This window comes from Hippoglossus stenolepis, chromosome 9, assembly GCF_022539355.2.
Source record: "Hippoglossus stenolepis isolate QCI-W04-F060 chromosome 9, HSTE1.2, whole genome shotgun sequence".
Lineage (NCBI taxonomy): Eukaryota > Metazoa > Chordata > Actinopteri > Pleuronectiformes > Pleuronectidae > Hippoglossus > Hippoglossus stenolepis.
The window spans coordinates 26,214,410-26,238,408 of NC_061491.1; the positions used below are offsets into that span (position 1 = coordinate 26,214,410).

At 45.1% G+C, this 23,999-nt stretch overlaps 1 protein-coding gene across 3 annotated transcripts in view; it reads right to left on the minus strand.

Annotated features, from left to right (window-relative positions):
* Positions 1-17,225, minus strand: part of LOC118114600 (spermatid perinuclear RNA-binding protein-like) — a 43,799-nt gene extending 26,574 nt beyond the window's left edge. For 2 of the 3 annotated variants that reach the window (XR_007032936.1, XM_047341084.1), the window contains exon 1: positions 16,986-17,224. The gene's annotated coding sequence lies outside the window, so the exon portion shown is untranslated. Of the gene's footprint in view, positions 1-16,985 lie in introns of all 3 variants that reach the window. The other variant, XM_035165130.2, reaches the window with a different exon arrangement.
* Positions 17,226-23,999: the final 6,774 nt, after the last annotated feature.

Consider the following 23,999-nt stretch of genomic DNA (forward strand, 5'->3'; position numbering starts at 1 on the left):
GGTAAGTCACTCGGCCACCTGAAGACCAGAGGTCGTGTTCTTCTGTTTTGAGATGATGGTTTTCACTGTACAGATGCTGGGAAATTCCCAAACATTTATTATGATTAAAATAAATAACCACTTTGGGTCAATGCCTGCTGTAAAATGGTTTTCATGTCGTCTGGGCTCACACCAACACATTCGTGTAATTACTCGGAATCTATTCTCACCGTTAAACGCATCCCATGAAGCTGCAGTTCTGCACCACACAGTCAGATGCTAATGAGACGTGAGCCCGCGGTGTAGCCGTGTGGCTGAAGGAGCGAGTGCGAGCAGTGCAGCTGTAAAACATCCCAGGGGACTCGGCGGGGTCGAGCCGAGCGTCAATTAGACTCCCCGTCACCTTGACCTGGTTTTCAATGACGGAGCCGAGCGGGCCGACGGCGCTCGCTGCCACGGCTCCGTCTTTACTCCCCGTTACGTCCTATCCGCTCTGTTTGCAGAATCCTTTCAACCGTGCAGCTAAATAAACAGCGTGAGTGAAACTGTTTGAAGAGAAATATCAGCAGAGAGGATGTTGATCAATGTGACACAACAATTACTGGGCCAGCTGCTGAGATGTCTGCCTTTCAGAGCCGCACGCTCCCGCTTCGACGCGGTTTTGGAACAAACCCCCCCCCGAACAGCAGAACTTCAAAGCGTTTACAAGTGCTCAATAATGGAGGATGTTGCTACGTGTTGGGAGACGAGGACTGCAGCAGGAGAATGCTAACGAGCCTCCATCTCACACCCGGAGAGAGAGACGGCTTCTGCCGCCGGATTCAGTTTGAGGATACGTCGTCTCCACACAGTTCTGCTGCATCTCCGCTCTAATGTGAGAAGAGGAAGAGGGATGAAACGCCACAAAGATTTGACCTTTATCACCAACATACAATCTAACAGTGTCTGGACATGAACTCGAGTGCAAAGAGCAATCGATACACAATGAAACCAGGGGAAAAGAGCTGAAAAAGAAAGGTATTCATAACACTTAAGAGCAGAGAGCAGACTGAAGGAATTCACCGACCATTTCAGCAAAGAAAAGCACAAAAAGCACTTAATTAACTGGAGCACATGGTACAAGGACAACAGCACCTACAGTGCCATCCTCCTCTCTGTGCACCGCTGCACAATATTCCACTGCAGTTTTAATAAATCCCCCATGTGGGCTCGTTTTATAATAACCTTCCATCTCCCTGAAGAGGGGAGGTGATTAAACGAAGATAATTAAGAATACAGCAATGACTTTCTGAGGACGTTGACGGTGCTGCAGCAGTGGCAGATGGTGAGCTCAGCATGTGACAAAGAGACGATCCCGATACAAAAACTGAAAGAAAGTGAGAACACAGAAACAAGAAGCCTTTATGTTCCCTCCAAAATAAAAACAGACCTACACACGCTTTGCAGAAACGACGTGAAGGATACAAACACTGGGTGCATTTACTCGCTAGGAGTTAAGTTTATTTGCATAGGCTCTAATCACAGTTGGTCTCAAAGGGCTTAACAACGCCCACATTATGAGACGATTACTGAAAAGGAAACAATCCAACCTCAGATCTTCAGCGAGAAGGAAAAACAACAATTAGCTTCACTAAACTCCAGCCCAAAGACGTGAGACGAGGTTCATCAGAGCTCGTTGTGCTCGAACACGACGTGAGAACAACAGTGGGCTGGTTATTTATAACTGAAGTGGACCGAGACAGGAACAAACTCCCTGTGAAGCGGAGCGAGGTGGGATGAGCGTCAACCCCCGGGGACGGATCTCAAATGAGATGAGGAGATATTTAATTCAACTGAATCTTTTCGACACCGATGCCAACACGACCGTGACATCCTAACCTGAGTGTTTCAATATTTAGCATCGTAGGTGTCGATTTCGTCTGTCTTTACAGTCTATGGACAATATTCAGTCATAATCATTGCGCCACCTTGAGGACACATAATAAATTATATGTTTTATAATTGAATCTGCTCCGACACAGCTGCACTGTGCAAACTCAGGTTCCATTCAATCTACATTGTAATGAATATTTAATAAAGTACATTTACTCGATGTATTTTATATGATAATACGTGAAATGGGTGTTCTTAACATTTTCTTTTGCATTTATAGATTTTTTGTAACTTTATCCCATTGCTGTTGGAGATCGTGTTCTGCAGAATGAATCCTTGAAAGGAAGCAAACCTCTGCAGGAGCAGTGAGGAGCGCAGCGGGCTGGAGGCCGACGCATGGAGGAGTCTGTGTTGAAACAGAGAGTGATGCTTTCAGGTAAACAAAGCAAAACTCAGATGTACAAAAATTTACTCCGACAAACTCGATTGTTGTTTGCATCAAGGTACAAAATGTCCATTTGTTCCATTTCCAGTGGGACTGTAACACGAGCAGAAGCAAAGGTCAGACTGAATCTGCAGCCACTCCAGCTGCTGTGATGCAGCCCGAACAGTAATCATCTCACAAATGGCTGCGGCATTCTGCTCCAAACCACCTCCTCTTCAGGTGCTCTCTCCCTAATGCCACCTCCAGCCGCTGCCGTGCCCATCCTCCATTTTGACGAAGGTTAGATGAACCCAGGGAGGGTTTTTTTATTTTAGGGCCGTGTTTATTTTTGCTCGTTTTCACTGTGGGGAACTTTTTACGACCGAGCTTTTATGTGCACACAAGACTTCAAATAATGTTCTCTGCAGTCCTGTGGGCTTGTACAGGGCATGGAGGGGAAGTGGAACAACATACAAAGGTTTGTCTGACAAACATTTGATCTGACAACAACACTCTGATAATAATCCAACTGCAGGGATCTAACATTTTCTAACTTTTTGTGTTTTGAAATGAAACTCTGGACGTTTTTCACACCTGAGAGTCTGAACAAAGGTCATAAAAGGTCACAAAAGGTCACACTGTTCACATTTGACCTGGTTAGCTTTGATTTCACATTGTCATTTAGGGAGTGCACTAAAGAATTCTGTACGACATGTACGTCGTGTCGTCCTCACCTACAAGGGGCTGCATCTACCTGGTCTGCAGACATGAATGTGTCTGAGCAGAGGAATTAGGTGTGAAAAGCGCAAATACTCAATAACTCAATCTAAAAAAAACATTGAAAAGGAATGAGTCAGATCAACACTTTCAAATCGGGTAGCATGTGAGTTGATATTCTTCCAGGTAGTGACATCTTCTTTACATTAGCAGATGAAACTAACTGCTCCAGCAGCGTTTCCCAAAAATTGTGGAGCTCAAACTCACAACTCTTGGGGGGGGACACTGCAGGTTTGTCGTCTCGGATCATCTGATCTACATCTTTCAATAGTTCCAGGACCATTGTTTGTCCTGAGCCTCAATGGCCTCAATGGCCTGTTCTCTCTCTCTCGCTTTTCACCGGCCGCCTGTGTGCTCGTTCACACCGGCACTGCAGAGCCAGGTTGTGATGCATTTCTGTCGCAGGGACTGTAACCCTGAACATTACGACTCCTCACAGCTGAGAACATATTTCATCGGCTGCACAAATTCTCTGCGATCTCCTGCTACAGAGCCGGGAGATGTCCGACTCTGCTGCAGAGCCAATAAAACCGACTGCAAACGTGATACAAGCGAGTCACAGCTGGCAGGAAGGCAGCTGCTTAAAGAGACGTTGTTTACCTTATAAATACCAAAGTAATCTCCCGATATGCTCAGATTTGAAAGCCCCATCGTGAGCAGGAGACGAGGAGGAAACGATGATCAACCTGAGCCAGGACTGAGCTCATCTGTCTGAAGCTAGAAAGCCAAATAATAGTGAATTCTACTGTACATTTAATTCTATATATTCCAGCGACTATCTAAAGATGAAAACCGAAGCTTAAGTTCTTACATCATTTGCAAGTCAAGCAGCATTAGAAAAAAAAAAAAAAAAGGTCAAGGGGTCAGTGCTGTGTCAACCGGATAAAAGAAAGAGCAGACGAAGAGGTGTCGAATTAAATTACAACCACAGAGGAGAGTCACAACGTGTGACAGGAAGATGTGAATTTTCTTGAGGGAGAAAAGCCCACATGGTCGATGTAAGTGAAAATAACGTGTGAAATATAATCAAAAATACGTCAGAATTCTAATTAACACTCTGGTCTCGCTGGTTCCTGCTGAGGAGAGCTGACAGTCTTCAGTAAGAAGCGGTTACCCCGAGTCTCAGGCAGCTGCGGATTTTCTCCATGTTCGGCTTTAGATGAGAAACCAGATCAGAGGTCGCAGGTGAATCGCAGGTGAAGCAGCCAGAGCCGGGAAATAAGGGCAACGAATCCGGTTTTGCAATTTCACGAGAAGAGCTGAAGAGTGGACACCTCCGCCAAGGCCCAACAGTCCCTCAATGAAACCACAGTTAGATTCGATAGATCCAGAGGGGATAGGGTTTATGGTTAAGACCTCACTATTTGAATGAATTAAAGTGAATGAAAGTTTAGACCCCGGGATAATCCAACATGCAGCACCCAACAAGATCCGACGTCATGACAAGCATCTTTTATGATTTGTGGATTTAAAAGGAGTGAGAGTGAGTTGTGTAACGTGTGTTCTGACTCGACAGAGGCAGCAAATTAAGATTCAAGCGGCGCCCACTGAGGCACAGAGGGTTTAAAGCAGGAAATAGAAAAAGTGTATAATTGAATTATTTTAATCTTTTTGGTTTTCGTAAACAAACACTTCTGTGGGAGAGGAGGACGAGAGACAAACTGCCAAATCTCAACATAAAGCTTTTGGCTGGCGCCGCGTGGCACGATTCCACCCGGTGATGGTTCTGTGCCAGGGCTCCTCCGCCGCCGCCGCCTGGTGAACCATCAGACCGAGCCGCCGATCTGCATTCACCTGCAGTCGGGGGGGCCTCCGGCTGCGGCGGAGGTAAAGGTTTGGGCGGGCCCCGAGGCGAGTTTATAAAACCAAGCTGAGCGACGCCCACGCAGAGGGCCGAGACAACGCAGCTGCTTTGTTATGAAACAGCAGCTTTTTTTATTTTTTCAGTGGAGGATTAGTTCTTTTATTAATGCATTAATGGATCAGTGCTGTGCTGCGGCCCCGAAAACATTCAAGTAAGCACAACACTCTCGTCCCTGTCTGGTGCTAAAAGCAGCAGCAGAGTGTGTGTGTGTTTGTGCGTGTGTGTGTGTGCGCATTTGTGTGTGTGTGTGGGAGAGCCTGTGGAATACCATGTAATGCTTTGTTGTGAGATCTAAAATTAGGAAATCAGTTTAAAGCTAAAACCCCGGTGGCTTCAGTTTGAGTTAGTTTTCTGGAGATAAAAGGAAGTTGGAAACCATTCACTGCATTGTCTATCGGCCGGTCACTGAAGTGGTGCATGGTTTCATGTTCTCCACAGATGTTTCAGTCTTTTCAAAAACGTTGTTGTGCTAAATTACAGCTTTTTCCCCCGTTGGAAAAAAAGCAAACAGCTGAGTCAATTTACAGCTTTGTCGGCGGGATTAAAAAATGAGGATGTGGTCGTTCGTGCGGAGCCAGAAAAATGGTGACAGAAATATTTGGCACAGGAACGACATCAAGTGTGAATAGAAAGGATTTACAGGCTCTTATGACACAATGCGAACTATTTGTTTGGTTATAAAGTCGTTAGGTACCAGGACACGTTCATGTTCACACTCACTGATGAATAAATGATGGCCCATTTTGAGTCAAATAGATGATATAGCACAGTGTGCATTGGGGGCGTGGATACAGTGTGATTGACAGCTAGTACTGTTCAATGAGTGCAGGTGGCAGGTGTAGGTGGGCGTGTAGTTTCCACGAGCTCTCCCAGGCTCCACCCCCTACTCTTCCAAACACGGTTACTTAAGGATTCAAAGGAAACAAGATGGCGCTGGACAAAATGCAAAACTCGAGGCTTCAAAAACGCAGCTCACAAACCGATGAGTGACATCACCGCGGGACGACACTTTCATGTTTATACAGGAACAAGACAAGTGATCCGCTGGTGTCACATTTCGAACCGCACCCTGCTGTGAGGCTTAAAGGTAAACTAATCAAATATAAATGTAAAACCCCAACTCTCCCAGTCAGCCGGTGAATTAAAGGCAAAGACTTGAACAGAAATAAATTAAAATGGAGTCCATCTGTGAGTTGTGACCCGCGGCCGCTGCGTCTCTCCCGTGAACCCGCCCGAGTCTCCACTCACAGGAGGATCTCTGCCCGGAAAACTAAGAGCGAGAGCAGAGAGCTGAGTGCGCTGCTGCTTCCTTCACACCTGCTAAATTATTCCAGTCCCACACAAACACAAACCAGCTTGCCTTGCATTTTTATTGCTTGCCGTACTATCCTCTTTATTGTCCTTATATTGTTAGTGAAGCACTTTCAGCTCTGCCCTGGAAAGTTTGATATACGCAGCAGATTAAGTTTAAACTTCCACGCGAGTGGGCGTGTTTCTGTTTACAAGCGTGTGTCGGTGTTGTATAAAGTGCGGATGTTGGCCGACGGTGAGAAAGTCCCAGTCCATCAAGTCCTCTCCTGTTTAACTTTATCTCAACTACAACCTCCTCCCGTCCGCATGCCTGAAGGGAACCGAATGGTTGTTGCGTCAGTGTGTGAATAATGTGTGATAGAGGAAGTGTATAGAAGCACTAAATGAATGTGTGTGTGTGAATGTGTGAATGTAACTTGTAGTGTAGAGCACATTGATAGGACTAGAGAAGCTCTTATAAATACGGTAAATTTACATTCAACATTTGAACCGTTGCCCGTCCAGCCAACAAATACGTTTTTTTTTTAGGGTTTGTGTTCTAAATTGATCCAGTTACTTATTTGTTGGTTTCACGTTGTCCCTGTAAAAACAAACAGAACATGAAACAGACGTCTGTTCACTTCACTTCACCAGCTGCAGAAGGTTCACCTGTATTATCAATGTGCCGTCGGCTGTTTCAGGCTAATGCGGCTGATAATAAATACAATAATAAAACCTCCAATGGGGACGATCAGGAAATCTCACTCACGGACTTAACAACCAAGGAGGCAGCGAGGAGGCTTTAATATCTGTGCAGCTGCAGATCACCTCCTGGAAGCAATTTCAGCTTCTTGCACTTGCCACAGCCAATCAGCACGGAGCGACACGTGAGGCGAGTCGCCCGCGGTGTGTACAAGCAGCAGGTGGTGTACGTGTGTGACATGAGGACAGTGTCAGTCTCTCAGCCAGGTAATGGAGGCATCATGTGGTCGAGCACGACGGACCACTCAGGGCTCAGCAGACAGGGAGCTCAGAGTCGACCGAACCGGGCCCAACACGTTTCCATTTTCAGACGACGGCTCTGCGACAGGTGGAGGGTTTTAGATTTGGGGTAAATCCCTGAGTGGGTGAAGACCTGCTGCTTGTTACAGCGTCGGAGGTTTTCATTTCTACGAGACATTTGAGGAGGAGAACGGCAGAAAGTGAACAATAATCACAATAAATCGTAATGTCGATTAAAATAGCAATGCTGGAAAAATTGCAATACATATAGGTGTGATAGTAGAGAAGTGGCCCTATTGAGAAGGAGGACACAGTATTTGTTATTTTAAAATATGATTTTACCTTATTCCTATTCAGTTTATCTTTTTTTTTACTATCTCACATTGGACTTTTTGGACAGTTTCATGCATTTTTCAAGACGGGGAGAGAATGAAATTCCTTTCCCAGACTTGCCTGGTAGCCCTGTGTGAACCCTGAAGAAGTCCCACTGTAGGAAGCTAATTATTATATCCAGGGGCGTAGTATCGGGCATTAGTCCAAGCAGCTTTCATGGGCCGAGGCCAATTCAACACACGCATTCACCTCAATACAATCTGCAGCCAGGGAGAGAGCTATCCCAGCACCAGACGTTTCACCTCGCAGTTCTCCGGCAAACCTGCTGCCGCCTCACCTGAGCTATCAACCGACGCTGGGAGCTGCTCCTCTAAACCCACGTTCAAAGTTCGGAGCAGCAAGACCCACAGAGGCGGCAGCCTGCACTCGCTGTGGTTTCACAGGCAGCTTCTGTCTTTAACTTCTGAAATATGGATGATTGGAAGCTGACTCGCTATAAAATATTCATTCTCCCAACTCTGGGTCCCGTCTACTCTAAAATAAATGTTGATGCCAACCTGGCGTTTTAAACTTTGCAAAGGATTTGGCATCAAAACGTGGAAATAATGATAAAGCTCCCCTGGGTGAGAAGAACTTTTAACTTGCAGTTCTGTTCTTTGACAGGATGAGGAAGATTCAACACAATCATATGTGGGTTAATGGTCTCAGTTGTCCATGATGATGTTTCACCCCATTTTCTAAAATCATCAAACACCTAATTCAACCCAGCCTATCAAAAACATAAGAGATGAGAACTACCTAAAATTATACAAACCAACTTTGATAAAAATGTGTACTTTTACCTTTTATTTTCGTGCCTTGCCCCATCCACTTACATGGAGGAGGCGGGGTTCATGACTTATACTGCAGCCAGCCACCAGGGGGCACTCCAGAAGCCTCAACCTGCTGTGCCTATATATCCAGTTCAAAGCCCTGTTTGTTGCTTTCACATTTCGTTTATGATGTTTTCGACTATAAGAGAAAATTCAGCGGAAGAATCCAAATGCGGCGTCGAAAACCACGAAAAACACATCAGCTAAGATGATGTGTTTATTGGAAGTAAAGCTACGAATGGCTCAACGAGCTTTCTGAGCTCCTTTCACTTCACTAACACAATGGACTCATCTTAAAAAGCGTTGATGTCGTCAGTGGACACACACAAACCCCCCGAAGTTCAACGTTCACGAGTCGACACGACGTCTCTCGATTGAACTGCCCTGAAGAAAATAACTTGTCACAAAGCAGATGATGTTTGACACCAAATCCTCCTCTGATGAACTGAACATGACCACTGATACGCAAAAAAATGAACCAAATGAGTTTTATAAAAGGGCCGATGGGAACATCAAGTAATCCGCTTGTGCTTGAACACAGCGAATCACCGATTAGACAAACTACCGTGGCAACCCTACTTTCAACACTATCAATTTTCCCACACATTGATTAAGTTGTCGCCGCCAAAAACAAGATCAACAACGGCCAAAACATACTGATTTTCTTTTTTGCTGTTTCCAATGGGCACAGTCTTATTTCATTGTGGAGCTTTGCGCCGCACATTGATCGTTCAGCGTTTCCTTGTCCTGCTCTCACTCCCTCACGTTGACGAGCGAACCTGTTGAGGAGTGCACAGTGTTTTCAGACGCAGCTGCGTGCGGATGGAAGATGCTGCGACTGAGCCACCGGAACAAAGACGGTCACGCTTTTATCTCGTCAGCTCCGACCCCGGGCAGCTTTTGTGTTGTCATGACGCAATTCACCGACTCCACTGAGCTCAGGTGAAGCCGCAGGATTATTTTTTGCCCAGTCTGCTAATGGATTTCATTAGTGCAGCTCTTCCTGAACTCCACCTCATCACACTCACAGCTCACATGCAGCTTCCCAGTAATCCTGCTGGTGCTTAAAGCAACCGTCCCCCCTCGCCCCTCACTGTTGACTTTCTACATTGTTTATATCCCACCGCTCACCGACAACAAGTCATTTTGATGACGTGACTCAACAAGGCAGAAGATGGAAGACAGAAGCCAGAGGACGAGGCAAATCTTCTTCACAGCAGCCGACGGGAGATACGACGCAGAATTTATGACCGTGTGATGCGTAGTAAAGAGCTGGAATTAAATCCATTCGGGACCAAGAGCGGAAAACAATCAATTCTCACACGAGGGTTGAGATATGTGAACAATATTCACCATGAGAAAATGAAAATGTGTCAAATCTCACCTTTTCTTTTGGCCATTTATATGAAACATCCACCTTCCTTATGACCTCTGCTTTGGAGGTTATGTTTTCACCCCGGTGGACTCGTTCGTCAGCAGGATTACGCTAAAACTACTCAACAGGATGAAACTTGGTGGAAGGACGAAGTGATACTGATGAAAAAAGATCAAACCTATTCAGAGGACTGATTTCTATGACCTGTCCCTAATTATCAGTTTCAGAGCTGATTCAAGTATCGGGGGAAAAAAGAAAGCAGACCATAAGTGGCCTCAGTGTTTCTTGTAATTCCAGCAGCTCACAGAGTGATTCATCTTCCCTCCAGCTGATTGTGTCACTTCAATTTCACGTGTCGTATTCTCTAATTAAACTTTCATTCATGTCCCATCAATAATTTAAGCTTATAATGATTATAGTTTCGAAGGCTTCCAGCGTTTGGATCCGGGAGCTGGTGAAAAATAAGCTGTCAAATGAAGTAGTTTACAGCTGTTGTTGCAGCGTGTTGATATTAAAATCAACAATTATCAAACGCAAATATCAGATCAGAGTTGGGGTTGGTGTGGATGTCGGGTGTAACCGTAGCAACAGTTTTAAAACTAAAACGTGTCAGTGTGGAGGTCGAGGGGGGCAATCCATAGCAATAATTACAAAATAAAATTGTGTCTAAATCACCCCATGCTGGTATAAAACTTTAAAAAAGTGTATTGTCTTGTGTTTTATCTGAAATAGTGCGAAGCTAAAACTCACCACTGACATCAGGGCAGTCAGATTCTCCTCAGGAGCGCTGCTCTTTAAGTTAGAGTCCCGACAATCTGCTCATCAGTGAGAAACAACCCTGACACATTGACATGTGCATGTTGCTGAGCAGGGAGATGATAAAAGTGAAACGCGTGTCGAGGAGAGTTCAGAGCAAGTTTCATCATGTTGTGTTTCAGGAAGAAATTGACAGCGCACAACATTTGACTCGAAATATCCGTCGAACCCTGAAACCCGTCACCTGGGGGAGGCGGCTGAATGTGTCTGCTCAGGGGAGGATGTGACGACGTCCTTTCATGCCGCCACAGCTGAAACGCCACATGTGAACATTTCAGTTTCTGTGAAAGTGCTGGCAAAGTGTTCTGCTTCTCCGTGGCCTCGAACATGCTGCGCTCGTCGTCCACGAGCCGAGCAGTACTTGAAAGACGTGTCTGGAGATCTCAAGGGAAGCGACGGCGCCCGGTGCAGAAATTCGTTTTTCTGCACCGACAACAATCGCGCGGACCCGATCGTCCCCCGCGGGGAATGACGAGGGAAAACAGCCTGTGGGAGAAACTAAAGAGTTTCTGAGATGCACCGACTCTAGGTTTAAACAGAAATGTTAAAAGAGAAATATGATGCTCATCCTCCTGTGTGTTAACGCAGTAATAACACAAATTCAAATGATCAATCTGAACACGAACACGTCTCGATCATCTTCCTGTTGATCTATTATTTCCTGTCTTCCTCTCGATAAAATTGCATTCAAATGGTTTTCTCTCTTCAGTCACTGCTGCAGGAGCCTCGGCCCGACAATCTCATCTGCTTTGAATCTTCCAGTAAATGTTTTTTTATGTTATGTTTTTACACGTTTTCACTGAACAATAAAAGCATCATAAACAGACCTTGATCCATAACTCGCTGCACTGATCAGGCAGCAGCACGTGAAGCTGTAAAAGCTCAAACTTAATAGACTGCACGGTGTGTCCGTGTGCTTAGTGTATGCAGGATCAGCACAAACCGAGTTCAAAACAAATGACCTGAGCTGCAACACGTCTTCATTTATTATTGAAAGGGAACATTAAGGCGGTAGAAACTCTTGCCCCTGTGTGCCTGTAGCTGCCGACTCTTAAAGCTGCAACAATCAATGTTTCTAGATTACAAATGGACCCATGTGAAATGTGTAATGTGAGCGAGGTCACTCGGAGAATTATCACCGGCTCCGCAGCTCCTTTATGACTGAGCGTTTCCACCTCGTTCATCTCAGCGTGTTGGTTGTAACGCCTCGTTCAGTTCGTTCTTGGACGTGGGCGATCTGACGTGATCTCATATCAAGATCAATCTTCAAGACGCCCAAGACCTACTTATTAAGTGGATAACGCAAGTTAAAGAATTAATCAGTTCACGACTGGAGGTTGGTTAAGTACAATCGCTCTCACTTGGCTGTTTGGTGGCAATAAAACAAACTATTGATTCACTTTCAAAAGATCAATCAGACCCTCCTGTGCCGCCGCCGCCGCCGTCTCAAAGGTCTGACGAGGACGATCCAGGTGAGAGAGCAGCAGGGGATCTCTTGATGAAAGAGGTAAAGACTTGTTCTTGGAGAGATACTTTGTGAGATACTTGAAAGAAAGGATCTTGTTGTGTGCACTGACTCAACCACAAACTTAAAAAATGAAACACACGTGAAGCAGGACAACGGGGATGAGACAGGTTCTCTACTCTCTACTTGCGTGACCTGTCCAGATACATCAGGTAGGTCCAGGTAGATTAAGACCTGATCGGGTAGATTAAGACTCTCCCAAGTAGTTTAAACCCCGTCCAGGTAGATTAAGATCTGACTAGGTAGATTAAAACTGAGCCAAGTAGATTAAGACCCTGTAATTCCTTTGAAACATGACATCACCGTTTAGAGGATCCCATGGATTGTTAGTGAGTCTCTGAGGAGGACAAGGGTCTTCAGAGACTGACAAAATCCTGTTACCTACTCTGATTGGATCTTGGTGAAAGATACAGATGCTCCTCAGGAGGGATCGATAAACCTCTGTCAGCAGCTGGAGCCGAACCGAACCAAACTGACACGAAGGAGCAACGCGCTGAATTTTTCCTTTAAAATAAACCAGCATATACTTATTTATTTGCGTTTATTGCCAAAGCATTTATCGCTCCTACAGTTGAGATATAAAAGATGTTTTATGTGGACTGAAGTGATGCTCCTGAATTTTGTGCTGATGCTTCCAGAATTTTTAGAGGATAAGTAGAAGTAGTATTGGAAAAAGTTTGGAGTCCGGAGCCCTAAATAATAAGTGCGGGACATCCTCCCTCAATATTAACACTATCCTTTTACTTTTTACTGCTTTTTAAATGAGATCAACATTTGAAACAAGTTGGAACCTCCATCTCTGGGGATTTATTCTTATAATTAACTCGGTTTAACACCATTAAGGAGTATTTTGTTTTAATTAAATGAAAAGTTAGTCAAACAGTTCAGGGAGGAACACGCGTACAAGAATTCAAATGTGCTCTGTGTTAATTCATGTTCCCCGAACGCGTCTGAAACAGTCAATGTAACATTTGAGCTCATGGTTTTGTCTGTGTTTGCTAAATGAGTCCTGGTTCTGGCAGAAGCAGTCGACTGGCAGCGACCGCAATTCAACCATCCAGAGTGCTGCAGGCTTTTCTGTTTTCAGAGCACATCAAACGGCTCAGGAGAAGAGACGTCCTCTGGGACTCTCATGTCCCCGGATGATGAGGTTTTTATTTCAGCCTGGCAAAGTCAGAGAGAGATGGACGCTTCAGATCACAATCCCTCTCTTCTGTCTTCATCAGGGAAGCTTTCTGAGGTTTATATGGAGCAGAGTGAGTTGAGCTCTTTAGGCTCTTTGGGACGAGCTGAAACGAGAGAAGATGGAGCTGATGGCAGCGGGAACCTTCTGCTCAGGTTTCACTGTGTTACCTCAACACACCCGTTCAGTTGCACTGGAGAGGAGCAGCAGGAGCAGGAGCTCGATGGTCAGTTGGCAGCAGGATGAGTAAACAATATGCTGATGTAGTCATCCATAAATAATACCAATCCATAAATAATGTGAGTACAATATCATATGGGTTAATATTGTGCAGTGATGTGGCCGACTGCTGCTGCTGGTAGAAATTCATCCATCCGTTTATCCAATATCGGCCGATATTAAAATATAAATATGTCTGTAAAAGGCCGATTTTATCAGCCTACCGATAAATCTGTCGGTGTCTATAAACAATCACCAGTCATTGTCCCCAGAGGATGAACATCATCACCTCTGGCCTTGCAGCCAGTGACGAATCAACAGTGGTCGTCTTAAATAATAATGGTCTGGTTTTGTGCGTCTGCTTCTTGTGTCGTTGTGTTGTCGTAGCGTTTCAGTGGAGCCTGTCTGCTGTGACGAGCGGCTCCGGAGCATCATCACAGTGTTTTGTTTCTAAATGAAGATCCAGCTGCCGTGGATGATTCGTGGCTCTGCAGTCTGTGCAGTGACGGCTGCGGTGCCGTGCTTTTGATTGGACTCTCAGCAGCATCACGGCACAGCCATCTCCACAAAGTGAGTGCGTCTCAGGGTGTTGGATATTCCCTGTCGTTATTCTTCAATTTTCATGACGGCGAAATGTGTTTTCAGAGCTTCTCCATATATTTTCTGTCTTTTCAGCACAGAGAGTCTCTGAAAACACATTCAGGATGATGGGGAACTAAAACCCCGGTTATTGTATCGTTAAATATGACAAATTCCTGCAGCGGAAGCAGAATTCATATCACTATATATTCTGAAACTCTCCACAGGAATCAGGTGGATTAAGAAGTTTACATTTTACACAACCAGCAACAGAGGCACCAGCCGATCAAATCGCTTTTTAACAAATACTCAAGCAAAAATGCTGTAATATCTGGTAATATCTGGTAATATCTGGTAATATCTGGTAATATTCCTGGTTGTTTGGATGAATCTTTGTGTTCTACAACACAACGCGAATGCAGGCAGGGAATGTGCACGACAGCAACACAAACAAACATGGAGGAGAGCGCACAGGAAACAGGACAATGTCTTTCTGAGCAGGAGGACGGACGTGGAGGTAGAAGAGAGTCTCCTTCCGTCACATTGACACGTTTAGTTATGAAAATTCAGACAGAGACCAGAAAACTTTGGCTCTAATTGTTGAATCTACAGTTACAACAATGAAGCTGACGCAACTCTTCACTAAACAATGACCTTAGAGCTTCTAATCGCCGGATCAATACTACAAATCAATACTGGGCCTCGTTCAGATACAGGTGATTATAATGTGGTGATGAAATTAAGTTTTCATTGTCCACCTGTCTTTGTTTCCACCTCTCACAGCTGGAAAACATCTGTCACCCCCCCAACACAAACAAGAACAAATCTAAATCAGCAGCAACAACGACTTTCTCTGCGTCTTGAGTCAAAATCATAAATGGACAACATGACAGCTCCCAAATAGTAAAGCTAATTAATCTTGATCGCCCCCTAGTGGCTGGCTACAGTATAGGTCATACACCTGCCCTCCGTGGGATGCGACAGTACACCTCAAATATTGCTTTCTCAAAAGATGGCTTGTGTCATTTAGGCAGTTCTAAATGTGGATGTTTCTGATCTGAAGTAACTTGATGATTTAAAGAAACGGGATAAATCGTCGTGATTGGCAGCTGAGACTGACTCGCAGTCGGTCAAGCGGGTGGATCAGCAGAACCTCGATACCACGATCACAAGCCTCTGGCTCTAAATAACATCATCGGCGTTATTTTGGCTTCATTTCTGCATAGTGGTGGGAAGTGGAGATGTGTCGTCCATCTTTATTTACAGTCTAGGGTTGAACTTATATCCCCATTTTATCCGGACAAACTTCAAATAGAGTTGTCAGTGGTTCTCTGCGATGTACACTTAGTCGCCTTTGCCTTTACTCACGTGTACACATGTATATACCTGCATGTTTGAAGAGGAGGTATCACAGCCTGACGACCACACTTGACATGTTCTTGGCCCGGCAGCAGCTGTGAGTTGAGTTGTGGTCGGACTCTTGTCAGGTTTTTAAACTCAGCAGAGCCACACTGAGCTTGTGCTGAGCCGACGTTACCCTGCCCACACGGGTCCCACCCCCACCCCGCCAGTGTCCGCACTGAGGATTTACTGCTAAGAAAACATGAGTGTATTCCTTACACACAGGGCCGGACGACTCTAATTGAAAAACAAAATGTCACGTACGCACTTGAGGCTCATTTGCAGGAGCTGCCACTGCATCCCCGTCAACACTTAGCTGCAGCCGAGGCCCGAGGCGACCGGGGCATGAACGTCGGGCTCCGGTTACCGTTTCTATTTACATTCCTCCGGCTCTGAGGAGCCACCTGCTCCAGGGCCGGTGCTCGCTCTGCTTACCGAGCACACCGGGCCCCCGGCTGAAAGCCGACCTGGGGACGTACAGGGTCAGGAAAACGTGGCACAATGCAAATGAAGGAGCAGGTTGATCAGCGCCGAGCCAAACACAAAGACCTTCCCTCGTTTAGCTGCCCGTCATCCACAGAGCAGTTTGGTTTGGGGGGGGTGGGGGGGAGTCTGTGACACCATCCATTATCTATACTGCTCATCCTTTCAGGCTCACAGGGGGGGGTGCAGCCAATCCCAGAAGATAGTAGGCCAGAGAGACCCTGGACAGGCCACCAGCGTCTCACAGGCCCCGACATATTGGACAGACAAGCATTAATATGTCAATATAAGTGAAGCATAGGTAAGACACAGCTCACGAAGGGGAGGACAACCGGACGTAAGGTACGTCCCCACAACGTGAAACCAAAACTGACCAGATCGGATGTGAACAACCAAACAAAGACTTGAAGCTCGGTTCAGACTTTCACGTGTGGAAAGGACCAAAGTGTCGGATCAGAACCAACTGAAGCTGAACCTAAGTTCGTCTTTATTCAAAAAAGTTAGCGAAAAACAACCGTCGCACGAACAACACGTCTGTCGACTAACCAACAAATGTCGGGTAGACGCAGCTCAGGAAGGTGATGACGACAGGACGCAAGTAAGTCGTACAAATTATTTAGTGGACTTCCTAAATTATAACGTGAAACCAAAGTGTCAACGATGTAAGTATTGTATATCCGAGTATTGTTTATCCGAGTATTGTTTATCCGAGTATTGTTTATAACACGTGGTCCTACCTGTACCTGTGACCACCGGAAACAGAAGACAGGTGCTCTGCTGCCATTGGTCAGAAAACGATGTAAAGTTAATTCGGATAACGGTCACCTGGGCTTCCCGAGTCTCACGAGGAGAAACAGGAAAAAAACTTTCACCGGTAATTCTGCTCGTTCTCCGGCGGGAGGTGAGTTCACGTCAGGTGTTCTAACGCGGAGCTGAAGTGAGCCGAGCCGAGCCGGGACAGCGGCGCGTCCCCCGCCTCTTCCCCGCTTACCTTCACCGACGGCGGGTCGAGCAGCGGGAGGCTCCGCGGCTCCTCCTCCTCCCGGTGGAGCTGGTTCTCCGGGCGCTCGTGTCCTCGCGCAGAAAGTTACTTCCGTCCCGGGCTCGGTGGTTCTCCGGTCGGCGGCTCGCGGGGCGGACTGAGGCGGCGGCGGCGGCGGCGGCTCCGGTGTCCGGTCACTCTGAGCCGCTCACTGCGCTCCGTGCACCGGAGCTCTGAGCCGCGCATGCGCACCACCGCGGCTGCTGCTGCGAAACAAAGATCGTCTGATGACAGGATGATCGGCTCCGGAAAATCTTCCGTCTACTTTTACTGTAGTTTTTTTTTAACTATGTGAAGTGTCTCTGAATTGCTATATAAATAAAAGTGTTATTATTATTATTATTATTATTATTATTATTATTAGCTTTCTCTGATTCTTTTGTTGTTGTTATTGTTGTTATATGATTAGCTTCTATTTGCATTCTGTTATTTAAATGCGATGAAACCTATGTAAAGTGTCTTTGAGCATTGTTAAAGTTAGATGAATATTTTGGATTGGTCTTTAGGAGTGTTAGTAGGAGTGTTTTGTACTTTATCAACATAAGTATAACCTCCATTAAGGAGGATACTATGTATGCTGTTTATCTGCTTGTCAGCAGTATCACACAAAAACGTATGCGTATATCTAGATCTATAATAATAATCATCATGATAACGATAAGACATTTTATTTATATATAACTTTTAACCCATATCTCTGTGTGGTGAAAACATAAAACAGGAATCATGCTTTCACTTCTCAATATATTTTTAGTCAGTGACTGTTTTGCTTTTCCTCTTGTAAATTGATGTATAATAGTATTTTCGGGGCACAGGATTAATGCTAAGATAATCATTTCTAGTAGTTTAATATGCAGGCTAGCACATATGTTTGTACTTAATGTAATTTGTCTAAATCTATCAAACCTGATATATGACCTTGGACCCCCCCTCCCCCCTTTCACTGACCTCAACAATCTTATAAATAGGCACTAATGGCTATCCTGTTTCTCAGGAGAGCCTCCTGAGAAATGTGCATGTATCATATTCACGTTTTAAGCATTAAATTAAAAAGCAAACAATGTATTTTATATTTATAAAAATATCTAACCCGTTAACATTTATAGCAACAGTGAGACCAAGCCTTTTACTGCAAACAGCCGTCCAGTGTGTGACTGTATGTTGGAGCTCAGCAGTAATACTCTGAGAGTACTGCAGTACTCTACGCTGCAGTACTCTGAACGCTGCTCTCCTGTCGTCTTCGTGCTGTAACGTGGAGCTGATTTGAATATGAGAAGAGAACAGCGGGATCTGCGTGAAAATTCACAGCCGAAGGTGTGAAGATTATGGAAGTTTTATTTTCACAGGAATGCAACTATTGCGTACACGCCTTTGTTGAGTAGATGCTGCTGAAAAAAGTGTTTTGTTCTGGACACAGTGTCATGGAAGAATATTAAGAATATCAAGTAAAGTTTAACAAAAACTTCCCCTGTTTCATAACTGCATCTCAGGGGGTTTGGATGGTTGATTGATTGATTGATTGATTGATTGATTGATTGATTGATTGATTCATTGATTGATTGGTGATTGATCTGGAGTCAAACTATATGAAAAATGCAAATAAAAAGTATTTGAAATCTCCAAAAGCAAAAAGTTTTGAGATCAAGAATGAACCTCAATTTACAGGCTGTAAATAAAGACGGACGACGCATCGCCACTATCTGAAATATCTCAGATATTAGTGCCACCATCTAGTGCGTTTGAAGCCATTTGGAGACAGGGTAGAACCTGGACAGGTCACCAGCACATTACAGGCTAGGCCAAAAACTGTCAAATAAAAATACAGTTATTTTAAACAATTGCAACTGGACGTTGGACGGTGTAAGAACAAATTTCTAAAATGACCAAAGGGTAGAAGTTTGCTTAACTTAAGGATGAGCTGTGTTTTGTTCCACTTGAGGAAAAGGCCGATTTTCCAAGTTCAGCACAAAGGTCGAGGGAACATGAAGAACAGTCAGTAATGGATATTGTCAGTTTAACATATTTGTAGAAGGAGAAAGATGCATAGATGTTGGTGACTGGTTCGAGTGATGTCTTTGGTTTTCCAGAATCAGCAGCAGAGTGACACCTCTCCCCTCTCTAACTCCTCTGAGGTGCACAGACCCAGGAGCAGTGGTCCAGGTGAGATTCTGCTGGTGAGTCACAGAGGAGTCAAATGAGCAGAGCACAGGTTTACTCACGTGACTTCAGTCCAAACACAACTTCACAGCAACTGCAGCAACTTCCAAGCTTTTTTTTATTAATGTTAATTAAACCCAGAGGTGGAGTCACACACAGCCTCAGAGGAAAGAGGGTCAGGCCTGTGATGATGAAGATGACACATGACAACATCATCATCTCTCTCACACACACACACACACACAAACACTGCTGACATCTGGTATGTGCTTACGCCCCCCACACACACACACACACACACACACACACACACACACACACACACACACACACATCTATCTATAACGGCATCACCAGCAGTCTCAGCCCTTCAGGACGATGCAAGTAACCCTGTTGTTGTACTGCATCAGCAAAGTGCTGGGTTACAGGGGTGTGTGTATGTGTGTGCGCGTGTGCGTGTGCGTGTGTGTGTGTGTGTGTGTGTGTGTGTGTGCGTGTGCGTGTGTGTGTGTGAGCAGCAGGTGGACTTGAGAGTGAGCCTCCCTCTCTGCAGCAGCTCTTCGGCCTTTTTTGGGGGTTTCACACTTATTCCAGTCATGTGGAGCTGAGGAAGTTAAATATCATTTTGTTTTTTATTACATTAGGCTATGGACATGATATGAGCAATTCCTCTTAATTCATTAAACATTTATGAACATGCAGATAATGCCACAACAGTTATCAAATGTTTGGGAATTTCGTCGTTGTGGGTTCAATAAAGTTTTATCTTATCTTAAATGTAATGCATCACAGCTTTTAGAGCTACTGCTAATTTCCTGTTCCATGGAAACATGAATCCATACATCTGTTTAACGTGAACTAACATGACAGAAACCATCTAATGTAATGTGTACTTTGTCTCTGTAGTTAGGTCCGTGTCCCCTCTGCTAACATGGAGGAGGCTGTTTGTGACCTATATGGTCTATACTGCAGCCAGCCACCAGGGGGCAATCAAGACGCTTTAGCCTTCCCTTTTGGGAGCTGTCACGTAGCTGTTATATCTGTATTTTCCTTCAGAGTCTGAATGTAATTACTCTCCTGAGATAAACGGGGGAGGATGAGGGCGACGTCCCTGCTAATGATCTGATGTGATAGATGACTCACACACACACACACACACAGACACACACACAGACACACACACACAGATACAGGTAAACAGTGCTGATGTCTCCAGGAGTCTACCTCTGCTTTGACACGTGAGGCGATCAGAGACGAATCAGACGCTGTGGACTTTGTTCGAAGTCACGTGTTCGGGTCCGAGTGCTTCACCTGCAGAATCACCAAAACACATTTTCAGCAAATTAATTAGTTTTAAATTTCAGGGTCATTTTTTTGTTTAACTCATTGTCAATCGTGTGCTGCAGCAGGTCTGTTTCACCTTCAGTCCTGTTGCTGAATGCCGATCACACTCTCTCTTCAGTTGATCCACATAAACCCGTCTAATAAAAGTCTGTGTCTGTGCATTAAAATTCATCCTGTTTCAGGTTGTAAATCAAAATTACTCCAAATGTTTTCCTGACGGTGTTTTCGGCAAAGGTCTCTTTTGTTTACAGCGAGAGTTGTTTCGTGATTTATTGATGTTAAAATGCTGCACGTAGCCGTCGGGCATGTTAACTCAATTAGGTCCTTCCTGCTCTCTGTATCTTCACTGGAAGCTCGTGGTGGCTTCAAGCTGAGATACACACAAGCTCACAGGAGGCGTGAAGCTTCATAGAAGAAACAGTTTGTGACCCTCGGTGACTTCACCCATTGGTTGGTGAGCTGCCGTCTTACAGCCTCTAGTTTGGCATCTAGTTTTTAGTTTTAAACCAGAAGTGACCGTATTTGGAGGAGCAGGGGGTGGAGCCTGGCTGTTACTGACACTGCACACCCACCTGCACCTCTACCTGTGCACCCATTGGATTAACAAACAAATTGAAACCACAAACTCCTTATAAATCAAGTGAAGAAGAGTAATTTTCTCATAGACTTCTAAAGAAATTGATTTCTGTTAAAACCAGTGGGGTCGCCCTCTGCTGGTTGTTTGAGGGAACACAGGGACGTCTGCATTGGCTTCACTTTCTAGAGTCTACGTCCATTTTTAAATCGAGTCAATGCCGGATGACCCTGATCTCATGTTCTTATCACACTGATGCTTGTTCACGTGTTCATGTTTCTAATAAGTTTGATTTTCTGTAGTTATTTGATGTGACTCCAGCTTCATATCTTTCAGTGCTGGAGGAAGCGGAGATGTGATATTTATTTACAGTCTTTGGTCAAAAACCCGTCAGTCTAATGCAGTTCCTGCTGGTTGTTACTGGTGTTTGAACCTCTTCAGACTTGAGTAGGTGAAGCTGTTGCAGAAACCTCTGCTCTGCTTCTCAGTAAACAAGTGAATCAAACTATAACTCTTCTTAGTGACGCAACTAATCAGTAAGAACCTTGTGACGTTTGTGGCGAAGCCTCATTATCCATAAATAACACAGCAGTTATATGGACGACTTTAAAAGCTCAGCGTGTTTGTTCTGAGTCGCAGCTCGACGGCCGACGGCACACAAATACAACATGAATCAATAAAACACAGCTGAGTCCTGCTTCAACACAGCGTCAGTTAAATACAATGGTTTTATGTGATGTTTGTGAGGCTGATCAAGTGAAACCAGCGGCTCTGAGGAGCTTTAACAGTCTCTCATTTGCATTTCTTGTTTTCCCACCGAGCAGAGAGGATACAGGTAAACAGCACAGGTGTAATTCCTCTGCTGTCTCTGTATGTGCAGTGGGTCATCGTTAAAGTCAGTGGAGCTGCAGTGGAAGAGAAACAACAACACCTCCGTCAGCTCCACTGAGACGGTGATAATCTCCTGATTGAGACGTGCAGGCACCGTTCTGTTCGCTCTCTGCTCGACGTTGTGACAAACTCACGTAAGGTGGTTCAACCGTTGACTGTGTACACAGAATGGCGAGGGTATGACAAGTGTAAGTCCCTGTGAACAGCTGGTTAGTCCACGTCTTCCGTTTGTAAGATAAAACAAAAACTCCTGGATGGATTTTCCACAAAACTAACCTGTCTTATACGTTGAATTTTCCTCGAATATATCGTTTACAGGAACAGCTGTTTGCAAAAATTTTACTAGAATCAACTCTTATCAGGGAGTTTGATATAAATAAATGTCTTTTCGAATGTGTTACAGCAGCAGCACATTGTTGCCTAAGCAGGTGTCGAGACAGCAGATCTAACACATTTGATCAGAGAAGCTCTAAAGTGAACAGAATAAACTGTCTGGTGCTGATCTGGGAACGATCACATCTTCTTCATGTCCTCGTCCTGCTCAGAAACAGAAACATGATTTTAACAGCTGCGAGCGTCTCATCGACACGTCGCCTACATCCTCTGCCTTTCTGCTTTTCACACTTTTCTCTTCCAGTGACGCACAGAGTTTGACGCCCTCCCAGTTCGTTGGAGTCACCTTTATCCTCGATGTTAATCACTGCTCTCACATGAAGGAACCTCTTCCTCTGTTTCCCGTCAGCACAGATGTGTTCATCGCCCCCGTCTGCCCTTCACCTCCACAGCTGCATCACAATCAGTGGATCAGGACGGGAGAGAGAAGAAACAGCCGAGCACGGCAGAGAAATTCATCAACGAGGTGTTGGTTGCCCTGTGTGTGTCTGTGTGTGTGTGTGTGTGTGTGTGTGTGTGTGTGTGTGTGTGTGTGTGTGTGTGTGTGTGTGTGTGTGTGTGTGTGTGTGTGTGTGTGTGTGTGTGTGTGTGTGTGTGTGTATGTGTTTAGGTGTTGAAGGGATTTTGCAGTGTGAAAACTGAAGGACACAAGCTGCTGTTCAAGCCTCTGACTGTGCTCTTAATTCTTCATATCTATAATTATAACCAACGCTGAGATCAACTGGGAGATGAAATAAACCTGCAGCGACGTTGCACTGGACACGGTGTGTTGGCGGCGGCCATACACCACAGACCGTAAACAAAGATGGACGACTCGTCTCCACTTCCTCCCACTGTTCAGAAATGGAGCTTAAATTACCTCCGATTCGAGTGTTGCCATCTTGTGCATTTGGAGCCAGAGTCTGTAACGACAGCTGTCAATCATGACGCAGATTGTTGACTCTGCAGTCGGTTGCTTAGTTACAGAAAATACTGCAAACGAGCAACAGCGGTGGTCGAAAAGCGAGAGCGGTGGTTTGTTTTCTTGGAGTAACGACATTGTAATAACGTTTTATGCCGCTCTTACACTGCCCCTACTGGTCATGTGCATATTGCAGAGCCATAGCATCGGTTTCTAAGGAATGTGCACGACCGACGCTGCAAACACAAGCCACCATGTGCACATGAACACAGATTCAGATGTTCGTGTATCTCCAACCTCAGGGTGAAATCTCCACTCATCAGTGAAGCATCTTCTCCAGTTTTAAGCAGCTTTCATCTCCACGTCACCGTCACCTACACTCAGGTTTATTGTGAAACCTGCCACAACCAGAGCGGAGGACAACACCTGCACATCTGGATGGAGACAGTGTGACAGGAAATGTTCACACTCAGGTGTGTGGAGCAGAGCCGAATGTTCTGGAGGTCTGTCGAAGAAATAACACACCTCATGGACCCACATGTTGTTTTCACACCTTAATCGTCCAGTGAAGCACCAACGCTGCTCCACACACACACACACACACACACACACACACACACACACACACACACACACACACACACACACACACACACACACACCCTCTCACATCCTGTTGCAGCTGCAGTGCATATTAAACAAC